This window comes from Lithobates pipiens, unplaced genomic scaffold (assembly GCF_037356315.1).
Source record: "Lithobates pipiens isolate NorthernLeopardFrog02 unplaced genomic scaffold, aLitPip1_a1.2 Scaffold_18, whole genome shotgun sequence".
In the NCBI taxonomy this organism is placed as follows: Eukaryota; Metazoa; Chordata; class Amphibia; order Anura; family Ranidae; genus Lithobates; species Lithobates pipiens.
In genome coordinates, this window is record NW_027507758.1 from 52,860,726 (window position 1) to 52,872,868 (window position 12,143).

Genomic DNA, 12,143 nt, shown 5'->3' on the forward strand with positions numbered 1-12,143 from the left:
CTGTACCGCACTCAAGCCTATGTACTGTAGCACCCTATACCAAGTTACCAGTCCTTATAAGAACTTTTGTGGACCAAGCAGGTTGTGTATTAGTGTTTAGCAGACTGTACGTCAGTCCCTATACCGCTGAAGGACTGCTGCAGTATAGGGCAGCGGTCAGCAGTGGTGCACGTCAACCCTATCTATTGTGGACCGATAGCGGTCCTTACAGAACAGCAGACTGTACCGCACTCAAGCCTATGTACCGTAGCACCCTATACCAAGTTACCAGTCCTTATAAGAACTTTTGTGGACCAAGCAGGTTGTGTATTAGTGTTTAGCAGACTGTACGTCAGTCCCTATACCGCTGAAGGACTGCTGCAGTATAGGGCAGCGGTCAGCAGTGGTGCACGTCAACCCTATCTATTGTGGACCGATAGCGGTCCTTACAGAACAGCAGACTGTACCGCACTCAAGCCTATGTACCGTAGCACCCTATACCAAGTTACCAGTCCTTATAAGAACTTTTGTGGAACAAGCAGGTTGTGTGTTAGTGATTAGCAGACTGTACGTCAGTCCCTATACCGCTGAAGGACTGCTGCAGTATAGGTGAGCGGTCAGCAGTGGTGCACGTCAACCCTATCTATTGTGGACCTATAGCGGTCCTTACAGAACAGCAGACTGTACCGCACTCAAGCCTATGTACCGTAGCACCCTATACCAAGTTACCAGTCCTTATAAGAACTTTTGTGGACCAAGCAGGTTGTGTATTAGTGTTTAGCAGACTGTACGTCAGTCCCTATACCGCTGAAGGACTGCTGCAGTATAGGGCAGCGGTCAGCAGTGGTGCACGTCAACCCTATCTATTGTGGACCGATAGCGGTCCTTACAGAACAGCAGACTGTACCGCACTCAAGCCTATGTACCGTAGCACCCTATACCAAGTTACCAGTCCTTATAAGAACTTTTGTGGAACAAGCAGGTTGTGTGTTAGTGATTAGCAGACTGTACGTCAGTCCCTATACCGCTGAAGGACTGCTGCAGTATAGGGCAGCGGTCAGCAGTGGTGCACGTCAACCCTATCTATTGTGGACCGATAGCGGTCCTTACAGAACAGCAGACTGTACCGCACTCAAGCCTATGTACCGTAGCACCCTATACCAAGTTACCAGTCCTTATAAGAACTTTTGTGGAACAAGCAGGCTGTGTGTTAGTGATTAGCAGACTGTACGTCAGTCCCTATACCGCTGAAGGACTGCTGCAGTATAGGTGAGCGGTCAGCAGTGGTGCACGTCAACCCTATCTATTGTGGACCTATAGCGGTCCTTACAGAACAGCAGACTGTACCGCACTCAAGCCTATGTACCGTAGCACCCTATACCAAGTTACCAGTCCTTATAAGAACTTTTGTGGACCAAGCAGGTTGTGTATTAGTGTTTAGCAGACTGTACGTCAGTCCCTATACCGCTGAAGGACTGCTGCAGTATAGGGCAGCGGTCAGCAGTGGTGCACGTCAACCCTATCTATTGTGGACCGATAGCGGTCCTTACAGAACAGCAGACTGTACCGCACTCAAGCCTATGTACCGTAGCACCCTATACCAAGTTACCAGTCCTTATAAGAACTTTTGTGGAACAAGTGAGTTGTGAATGTTTAGCAGACTGCAGCAGAAGGGCAGCAGTCAAGTATAATATCCTTTCTATATTTGGAAGAAAGAATATTATACATGTACAAGCCTATTACTGTACCACTGATACCAGTCCTGAAAAGAACCTTTGTGGAACTAATAATAACAGCAAGTCTTTAAAATTACCCTCACTGCCTGACAACACTGCTTCCTTCCTGTCCCTATACAAATTGGCAAAAAAAGAGAACGATTAGTGGTTACTGGAACAGCTCTTTTGTGGACCTTGATAGTAACAGCTAATGATGATGATGATGATGATGATGATGAAAGACTAATCTGGCTGTCCCTGTAGCATACACCGTCCTTTCCCTTTCTCTAAACTAACAAAAGACACTCAGGCTGCTGCAAGAATCAGCAGCACAGCAAACCTATCAACACCTAACACCTATACCAGTCCTGAAAAGAACTTTTGTGTACCAAATAGCTAGTGGTTTATCTCTCCCTACTCCACACAGGAACCTGTCCCTATCGTAACAGAAGAAAGAATGTAAAATGGCCACCGGATCGGGTGTATTTATAGGTTAGGGGGAATGTACAAGTGTCCATGTGCTGTCATGTCTCAATTGGCTGTCCTGTATCACATGATAAACGTGTCACCAAAGGTTAAAGTTCTTGTATACATTAAACACGTAAGTCCGCCGCGGCGAACGACGGAAAAAGGCGTTCGAACGTGCGGACCGCGAATGTCGGAAATTCGCCGCGAAACGACCGCCGGGCGAACCGTTCGGCCATCACTATCCATGGCTTTATGGACCCTGCATTGTGCAGTGGTCCAAATCATTTAGTGGAGGGGGAATTATGGTGCAGGGTTGTTTTTCACGGGTTGGGCTTGGCCCCTTAGTTCCAGTGTAGGAAACTCTTAAGGTGGCAGTGTATCAAGACATTTTGGACAATTTCATGCTCCCAACTTTGTGGGAACAGTTTGGGGGTGGCCCTTCTTTTTTCAACATGACTGCACACCACCAGTGCACAAAGCAAGGTCCATAAAGACATGGATGAGCGAGTTTGGGGTGGAGGAACTTCACTGGCCTCCACAGAGTCCTGACCTTAACCGATAGAAGACCCTTAGGATGAATTTGAGAGCAGACTGTGAGCCAGGCCTTCTTTTTCCACATCAATGTCTGACCTCACAAATGTGTTCCTGGAAGAATGGTCAAACATTCCCATAGTCACACTCCTAAATCTTGTGGACAGCCTTCCCAGAAGAGTTGAAGCTGTTATAGCTGCAAAGGGTGGGCCAACTCAATATTGAACCCTACGGACTAAGACTGGGATGCCATTTAAAACGAATGTGCATGTAAAGGCAGGCGCCCCAATACTTTTGGTAATATAGTGTATATCAAAATACGTAACAGCTAGAAAATAGAAGTATTATTTAAAAATGAACTGACACAAGTTTTTACATCAGTAATGAAAATTTTAAGTTAACTGGAAACATGCCTCCCTTGGAATAGCAACAGATGGTAAGTTTACACAGTGCTGAATAAGTCATACTAGAATATCTTGCTCAAGGAGCGGAAACAATCTTTTCCTAGAGAAACATATAAAAGCCTTGCCCCAGATAGTGAGACACGGTTGGCATCCCTACAGCGGGTGGGGGGAGTCGTAGAAAACATGCAGCACACTAATTGCCCAATGTGTTGCACAGTGAAGGGACATTGCAGATATGATCAGAATGACAGAGGCTGCAGGTGTTCAGGTATTCAGTACAGTATGATCTGTCTCTGTTACATCGCCCGTCACTTGGATCAGTCGCATTCGGTACCCCTGAGAGAAGCGCGTATCTGGATGGAATTAATAAAACAAGAGCAGCACAGAGGCCTCTATTCATTGATGTACAGGGATGCAATTTCCAAGTGGAAATGAAGGCTGGCTCTCAATAACTCATCTTTCCATTTTCATTCAGCAACTCCTACAGACTAAAGTGAGTGTGAAAATACATCTGCGCTCTGTCAGATGTCCTCTCTGGTACAGATGACAATATATAATAATATTCATTGCCTGTTAACCCTTCTGTAGTCCACGCTGACATCCCATAGAAAAAAATAAATGTATTTTTAGCCAAGAACTGCCCATTTAAGATACCCTAGAGTTTCTTAGAGTCAGCTACAGAAAATCTGGGTTTGGCGCAAACCATGGCCAATGACTTTACAGATGTCAGAAGACCCAGAGCCACCAAATCCAAAATAGCTTATTTACCACAGTGGTTCACGTTGTTTTATTAATTGTGTCAGGCCACATAGAGTTGAACGTTGGGTGCAATGCTCAGACTGTGGTTCTTTGGTGATTCGTATCCCCCTCTAGGAAGATTCTGCTAGTGTAGGCAGAATGGAGGAAGCTACATCCAGTTCCTCTTTGAACGTAGACTTTTTTCCCCATCACCATTGCTATACCCACCATCCTCTAAGCCCTTGTACACACGGTCAGACATTCCGACAGAAAATGTCCGATCGGACCGTGTTGTCGGATAATCTGACCGTGTGTGGGCTCCATCGGACTGTTTCCATCGGAATATCCAACCGACAAAGTTTTAAAGCAGGGCTATAAAATTTTCCGAGAACATGATCCGATCGGACTTTGTCCGATCGTTTGTAGAGAATTCCGATCGGACAAAGTGCCACGCATGCTCAGATCAAATTCCTAGACCAAAGCTATTGGCTACTAGCCTGAACGTAGTCCCGTCATAACTAAATAACATCATCACATTCTGAACGATCGGATTTTACGACAACTTTGTCGACCGTGTGTATGCAACACCAGTTTCGGACAAAATCCGATGGATTTGGTTATCGGAATGTCCGATCGTGTGTACAAGGGCTTACTCTACTGCCATCCCAACATTTTATTTCCCTGTAGTAAAATAATGCATGGCGTGCATAGAGCATTGCAATAATTTTACAAGCTCAGTGCAGGACTCAATGACTCACTGCATATCTGTGTTTGGTTATGCAATATGGCAGGGCACAGGGGGCGCATCCGGAAATGTCAATGTGCCAATGGTGTTACTTTTCACTGAAATGCAGAATCCAACATCTCTCCAATGGCCCACTCTACATGTAAGTCCATTGTGTGCAGCTGTAGTGTATGGACTAATCTATCCACCTTCCAAGAGCAATTACAATACTACTACAATGCTACTTACAATATATGATATTACTTTTAGTGACCATATTTCACCATGCGTGGATGCACATTTGTGTGATGGGGCCCCCCTCAAATGGCAGGTGGTCCATATTACACCCCCTTAACACTGGTAGTTAGAGATAAACAACATATATTACACCCCTACTGGACTCAAATTCTATGGTGGCTACTAAGGATGAGCTCAAGAGTGTTTGCAACTAGCATGTGCAGAGCCCGCCAGGAAGTTGGCACTGCATATCACTAATCACTGCTTTTGATTAGCACTGTGCAGTGCCGACTTCCCGGCGGGCTCTGCACATGCTAGTTGTGAACACGCCTGAGCTCATCCTTAGTGGCTACTGTAACTTAACAATTACTTAGCTACCAGGCATTCTAAATAGGCTACTATTTAGCAGTCATTGTTGGGGCAAGTAGCGCTTCCACTAGCTTTGCTGTGCATATTCTGTTTCCTGTTTTTTACTAAAACTGGAAAATGCTAAATCTGGTACAACTCTGAACAGAAACCAATAAACTTCCAGGTTTTATTGCCAAAGATTAATTGAACAAGCTAAAGTTAGAAGCTGATTGGCTACCATGCACAGCTGCACCAGATTTTGAGTGCTCCAGTTTTAGTAAAACTCCCCCTGTGTATCTAAGAAGAGCAGTGGTGTGATGAACCCAAACTAAGCTAGCCAAGGCGGGTGGATGAGTTAATGAAAAAATAGCGTCCACTTTTCAATCACTGAGCCATCAACCTTTCAAGTAGAGGGTAAAGTGATGAATATAGTCACATAATCATATTTATTTATTGTACTAATTATTTTCAGATGTGGATGGGAGGCCTCCTGCCACTGTACCCCATAGAAGGTGCATGGGCTGCTATGACTGTAGTTGCGCTCTTTATTGGTAATGTTCTAAATGTGTGTTTTATGTGGTCTTTATATCTGGGGGCAGGTGAAGAGGATATATTGCTTACCCTCATCCAACTACAATTGGCTCCAGAATTCTCTATCCTGTCCCTGAAGCTGTGGCCTGTTGGAAGTCCCTTAGCATCATCATGTACAATGCAGATCTTTTAACCCTGCATTTTACGTGAAGGAGGTTGGAGTGTGACCTCAGCCCAGAACGCGTTAGAAGAAGACAATGCTGGACTGGACAGTTTGAGGGAGTCTACCAAACCGGGGAATAAGATATTAGTCCTTACTCATGCACACCTAGACATAAGGAGCAGTTAAACAGCGTATGGGGGCCCACTGCAAGGTTATATTTTGGCTAACAGCTGGATTTTAAGTCTTGACAGTGGTAAGAGGAAAGGATCACCGCTGCTCCTGACCAGCCCAGGTGAAAAAAAAAAAATAAGAAGCGGCCTCAGCCTATTTGTCTTTACCAAACCACACATGCTGATGCATTTCACCAGGTCCACTAGGGCTTAGTCATAGAGCCTATGACTAAGCCCTGGTGGGCATGGTGAAATGCATCAGGATGTGTGGCTTTCTGGAGACTTGTAAGCCCAGGCTGCTCCTTATCCTTTATGAACCTTCGTTGGTTAGGAATAGCAGCGATTCTTTCCCCCTTACCCTTTCCCCTTCCCCTTTACATTTACTAGCCTTCTGGATTGGTATCTTTGAGTGGCGCCACAAACAATATAACAAGTCTTGACGTTGGTTTGCTTTGAACGCTCATGACCAATCATAAGAATACAGCTTTTGGCTTCTCCTAAAGGTTCCACTGTTGTAAACTATCTTTTACATTAAGCACTTGCCAAATCCTCATTCATCTTGAAGCCTTTACTATGTTGCCTAAAACCCAAAACAATTCCCTAAACTCTTAAAACCCATCTCCTGGAATACCAAATCCAAATCACATTTCTCACCCCCTCTGCTTTGACCTATTCTTCAACGTTCATTGTCACATGAAACTCAGCATCACCACTTCCTGTAATGAGGACCTGGATCTTCCAGTGGAAAATGGTCCACCGCCAGTTGGTCTTGTTATTGCCTTTTTTTAAGATGTCATTACAGTGATGGAGTCTTCTGGATCCTGTGAGATCCCAACCAATTGACAGTCAGCCTGCAGATTTTTCATGTTGCTAGTTTGCTGGTTTTGGTTGATGAAAATATATCTGGCATGTTTTGTTCCAATTTCCAATTTAAATTTGATCTTTAAGAATAACAAATCTCCAAAAAAAGTTCAGAAGTGTTAAATATTTAGTTAAGAAAACGAACATTCCTGTTTACAGATAATATATTTTGGTATATGCAGAAGAGAGGATTAAGCACTGTGCTCAGCCTTAATTTGTACAAATGGAAAATGTTTACATTTTGTTTACTCTGCGTTGTTGGAATTAGGATCGACAATGACGTCCTTTGGAATATCATCATTATTTTGGCATTTAAAAAATGAATCCAGATACACTGCAATTTAATTTTTAATACAAGACAGATGATGACCATTAACCCCCATGACATGATGAGAAAAGGCAAATTAAAGAGAATACACAGGCACAAGTTTAAGATTGTTATACAAGGAAACAGGGTTTGTAAAATAATAATTTAAAGGAGATTTATGGTCAACGTATACAATAAACTTTTTTTGTAATTAGCATTGCAATACAAATACAAATTAATATTGTAGTTATTACTGACAATCCAATATAATCTTACCTGAAAATTCTTCTTTATGACTTCTGCCTGTCTGTTTCCACAACTTCCTGGATTCCCTGCATGCTTTGCAGCTGCTCCTCAATTTCTAAGGACTACATGTCCCATGGTATATTGCTGCATGCAAGCAGTGACTCCTGTACTGACTCCGCCTCCTGAAACTCCTCTCAGCACTTCTGTAGTTCAGAAGGCAGGCTCTGTGAAATGTGACACTGCAGTGCCTATTTACAGAGCATAGTGAATATGTGCCACAGAGTTTAAAAAGGAACTGCAGTTTGCTCACATAATTTGTAATAAAAACATGTTTGCCATTCTGAAACTTCCCTCCAACCACTTTGCATATTATTTTATATATACTGTGATTTTCTACTTGCCAAATATGCTGCAGAAATCTCCCTCCACTGAGTCTGGCTGCATCCATTTTAACTGTGGGCAGCTGAAGCTGCTGTCTGTTTACTTCCTGAATTTACACAGACACACAGACATACACCTCCAGCTCTGCAGCCCTCATTTGCCCTCTTCTGACTCACCCCCCCTTCCTGGCAAACTTGCGCAAAAGTGAGAGAGCTGTGCATGATGTCATAAACCTAGGCTAATGACCAGACAAGAAAGAGGAAGTGGGCTGTATAAGGTATTTACTGGCAGAAAAAAAAAATGTTTTACTATCCAAAATTAAAACAACAAGGGCAGAAGATTTAACAGATGGAAAGTTAAAAAAAATACTGATGTTCTGCTTTAAAGCGGAAGTAAACGCATCGATCTAACAGTTTGAAAAAACATGGCATGCCAGAAATGTTAACTGTCACATTGGTTGTGCTCTGAACCAAACTGTCAAACCATCCAATGTCTGGTGTCATAACTGATCACATGTGCAGCTTCATGGCAGTTAAAGATTAAAGGGAGGCCAAGATGGCAGCTTCCTTGGCTGAAAACGATAGGAGGGTTTACTTCCACTTTGAGGAAAGAAACGTTAAAGCTAAAGTTTCCAAATAGTTTAGGTTAATAGGAGTAGGCTAGAAATAATTGAAATACAATGCAGAAATTAATGTATGATTTTACATTTTGACCATAGATAGCCATTTTAATGTGCACCAGGGCAGTCTTACATGCTCATTACCTATGCAGGTTTCAGGCTTTGCATAGCAGTGTTGCACAGTGATTGTGCTTCCCTAATCTGAATGCCAGACTTTTAGTTTACGCAGACTAACTGAAAACAATATGATCTGTATGTAGCGTATATGTATTTATCTCAGTTTGTTCTTCAGGAATCTGGACTCACTGACTAATATACAACACGCCACTAGAGGGAGCACCTACTCATCTATCTGTGTAATTCCGCATACACACGACCAGACTTTTTGACAGCAAAGGTCCGACGGAACGAGTCAGTCGGACAATTCCATCGTGTGTGGGCTCCATCGGACCTTTGCTTGCCAAAAATCCGACGGACTTTAGAAATAGAACATTTACATTTTCCCGCCGGAACTCTGCCGGACCGAGAAATCCGTTCGTGTATATGCTAGTCCGACAGACAAAAACCGATGCTAGGGCAGCTATTGGCTACTGGCTATGAACTTATCTAGTCCGGTCGTACGTCATCACGATCAAATCTGTCAGACTTTGGTGTGATTGTGCGTGTCCAAGTCCGTTCATTCAGAAAGTCTGCCGAAACTCTGCCAAAAGTCAGTCGGGAAGACTGTCGGACCTAGTCCGTTGAAAAGTTTGGTCGTGTGTACACGGCATTAGAAATACAAACATAGCAAAGGATGTAATAGCAAAAGACTAAAAAGGTAAAAGTGACATAAAATAGTCACCAGTAAACTTTACATCAATAACCTCAATTACAGTGCCTTGCAAAAGTATTCACCCCCCTTGGCATTTTTCATGTTTTGTTGCCTCACAACCTGAATTAACATGGATTGTTTGAGGATTTGCATCATTTCATTTAAAGAACATACCCACAACTTTGAAGATTTTTTTTTTCAATTGTGAAGCATACAACAAATAGGGCAAAATAACTATTCACCCCCCTAAAGTCAATACTTTGTAGAGCCACCTTTCAAATTGGATGGTTTGCACTTGTGAACAGCAATCTTTAAGTCTGACTACAGATTTTCTATTGGATTGAGTTCTAGGCTTTGATTAGGCCATTCCAACACATTTCATGTTTCCACTTAAACCACTCAAGTGGGGACACTGTGGGGGGGGGTGGCACAGGGGGTCACCGTGAGTGGGGTGGAGGACACTGTGGGTGGCACAGGGGGTGACAGTGGGGGGTTGGAGGGCATAGGGGGACACTGGGTGGGTGGAGGGCACAGGGGGACACTGTGGGGGGTGGAGGGCACAGGGGGACACTGTGGGGGTGAAAGGCACAGGGAGTCACTTTTGGGGGGTGGAGGGCACAGGGGGACACTGTGGGTGGGTGGAGGGCACAGGGGAACACTGTGGGTGGAGGTCACAGGGGGACACTGTGGGGGGGTGGAGGGCAAAAGGGGATACTGTGGGTGGGTGGAGGGCACAGGGGGACACTGTGGGTGGAGGGCACGGGGGGACACTGTGGGTGGGTGGAGGGCACGGGGGGACACTGTGGGTGGGTGTCTTTGCTTACTGGAGTCAGAGTAGCGTGGGAAGCAGCTGTAAACAGACCTCTCGTGATGAGCTCCTCCCTGCCGGTCCCTCCTCTCTTCTCCCGTCCGAGGTGATGACAAATCCAAGCACCTGGGGTGGATGGGAGGGAAGGAGAGGCGCATCACGGGAGATCTGTTTACATGTCAGTGCAGTCTCTTAGCAGGGATTTGGGACCCGATCTACCCGTCAGCTACGTCCCAAATCCCTGCTAAGAGACTAAGTGGACGCTCTTATGGGGCCCCCTACTGGCTACGGGCCCTCAGTCAGTGCCCGTACTGCCCGATGGTCAGTCCGCCCCTGAGTGGAAATTATTTCTTAGATGGCTTTCACACTGTGGCTGTCCATGGGTTCATGGTAAAGCACCACTCGTTTTAGCTGTGTTTTACCGCTGTTTAAAGTGGAGTTCCACCCACTTTTACAACTTTATCTTAAAGCAATGACAACCCCTCCACTTGATTTTGGATTTTTCAAAAAAATGTTTACCTTACCTTTTATGAAGGTGTGTCAGGTCCTCTTCTCTCCTGCTGCCATCTGGGACCTTAGTGTGTCCCAGAAGATGACGGGCCATTCAGGAAGCACCGCGCAACTCATAAGCCGCGTACACACGGGCGGACTGTATGGCCTACTTAGTCCGTCATACAATCCGACGGACAGTCCGTCATACTTTCGAATGAACGGACTTGACCACACACACCACTTTTTGAGCGGACTAATACGGCATACTAAGTCCGCCATACTATCCGCCCTACTTTTGAAATGAACGGACTCGCCCACACACGCGGAGGAAAGTCCGCTCATTTCGAGCGCGTCTCCTGGTAGGCGGGGCCCGCGAAGGATACGTCGCTGACCCCGCCGCCTGGTATGGACTTAAAGGGGAACCCCAACGCCGAAAAAAATCGGCGTGGGGGTCCCCCCCAAGTCCACAACAGACCCTTGTCCGAGCACGCTACCCGGCCGGCCAGGAAAGGGGGGCGACCGAGCGCCCCCCCTCCTAAACCGTACCAGGCCGCGTGCCCTCAACATGGGGGGGTGCCTTGGGGAAGGGGGGGGCCGCTCAGCCAACCCCACCCCAAAGCACCTTGTCCCCATGTTGATGAGGACAAGGGCCTCTTCCCAACAACCCTGGCCGTTGGTTGTCGGGGTCTGCGGGCGGGGGGCATATCGGAATCCGGGAGCCCCCTTTAATAAGGGGGCCCCTGGATACCGGCCCCCCACCCTATGTGAATGAGTATGGGGTACAATGTACCCCTACCCATTCACCTGTAAAATAAAAGTACAGAAAAAAACACAACACACGAGATAAAATACTTTATTGCACAGCTCCGGGGGTCTTCCGTCTTCGGGGTCTTCTCGCCGGACTCCTCTGCTATCTTCTTGTAGCTCTTTTGCTAGCGGAGGAGTCCGGCTTTCTTCCTCGCCGCCGGCCTCTTCTCCCGACTTCGAGGGTCTTGTCCCCCTCTTCGGTTCTTCTGCCGGGCCACCGCGCCTTCTTATAGCTCTTTTACAGGCGGTGGCCCGGTCTTCTGTCGCCGCCGCCGCCGCCTTCCGTTCTCAAGGGGCGGTGTCACATGGCTTTATGTCACATGGGTTGGTGTCACATGGTGACCCCGCCCCCTTACGATGTCATAGTCCCCATGTGACATCAACCCATGTGACCAACCCATGTGACATAAAGCCATGTGACACCGCCCCTTGTCCCTATATAAGTGGCCGCACAGTGCATCCCTGGCATTCCGGCCGGAGAGATCGTCGAGGCAACATCTCCTGGAGAAGAAGAAGAAGAAGAAGAAGAAGAAGAACGGAAGGCGGCGGCGGCGACAGACCGGGCCACCGCCTGTAAAAGAGCTATAAGAAGGCGCGGTGGCCCGGCAGAAGAACCGAAGAGGGTGACAAGACCCCCGAAGTCGGGAGAAGAGGCCGGTGGCGAGGAAGAAAGCCGGACTCCTCCGCTAGCAAAAGAGCTACAAGAAGATAGCGGAGGAGTCCGGCGAGAAGACCCCCGAAGACGGAAGACCCCCGGAGCTGTGCAATAAAGTATTTTATCTCGTGTGTTGTGGTTTTTTTTG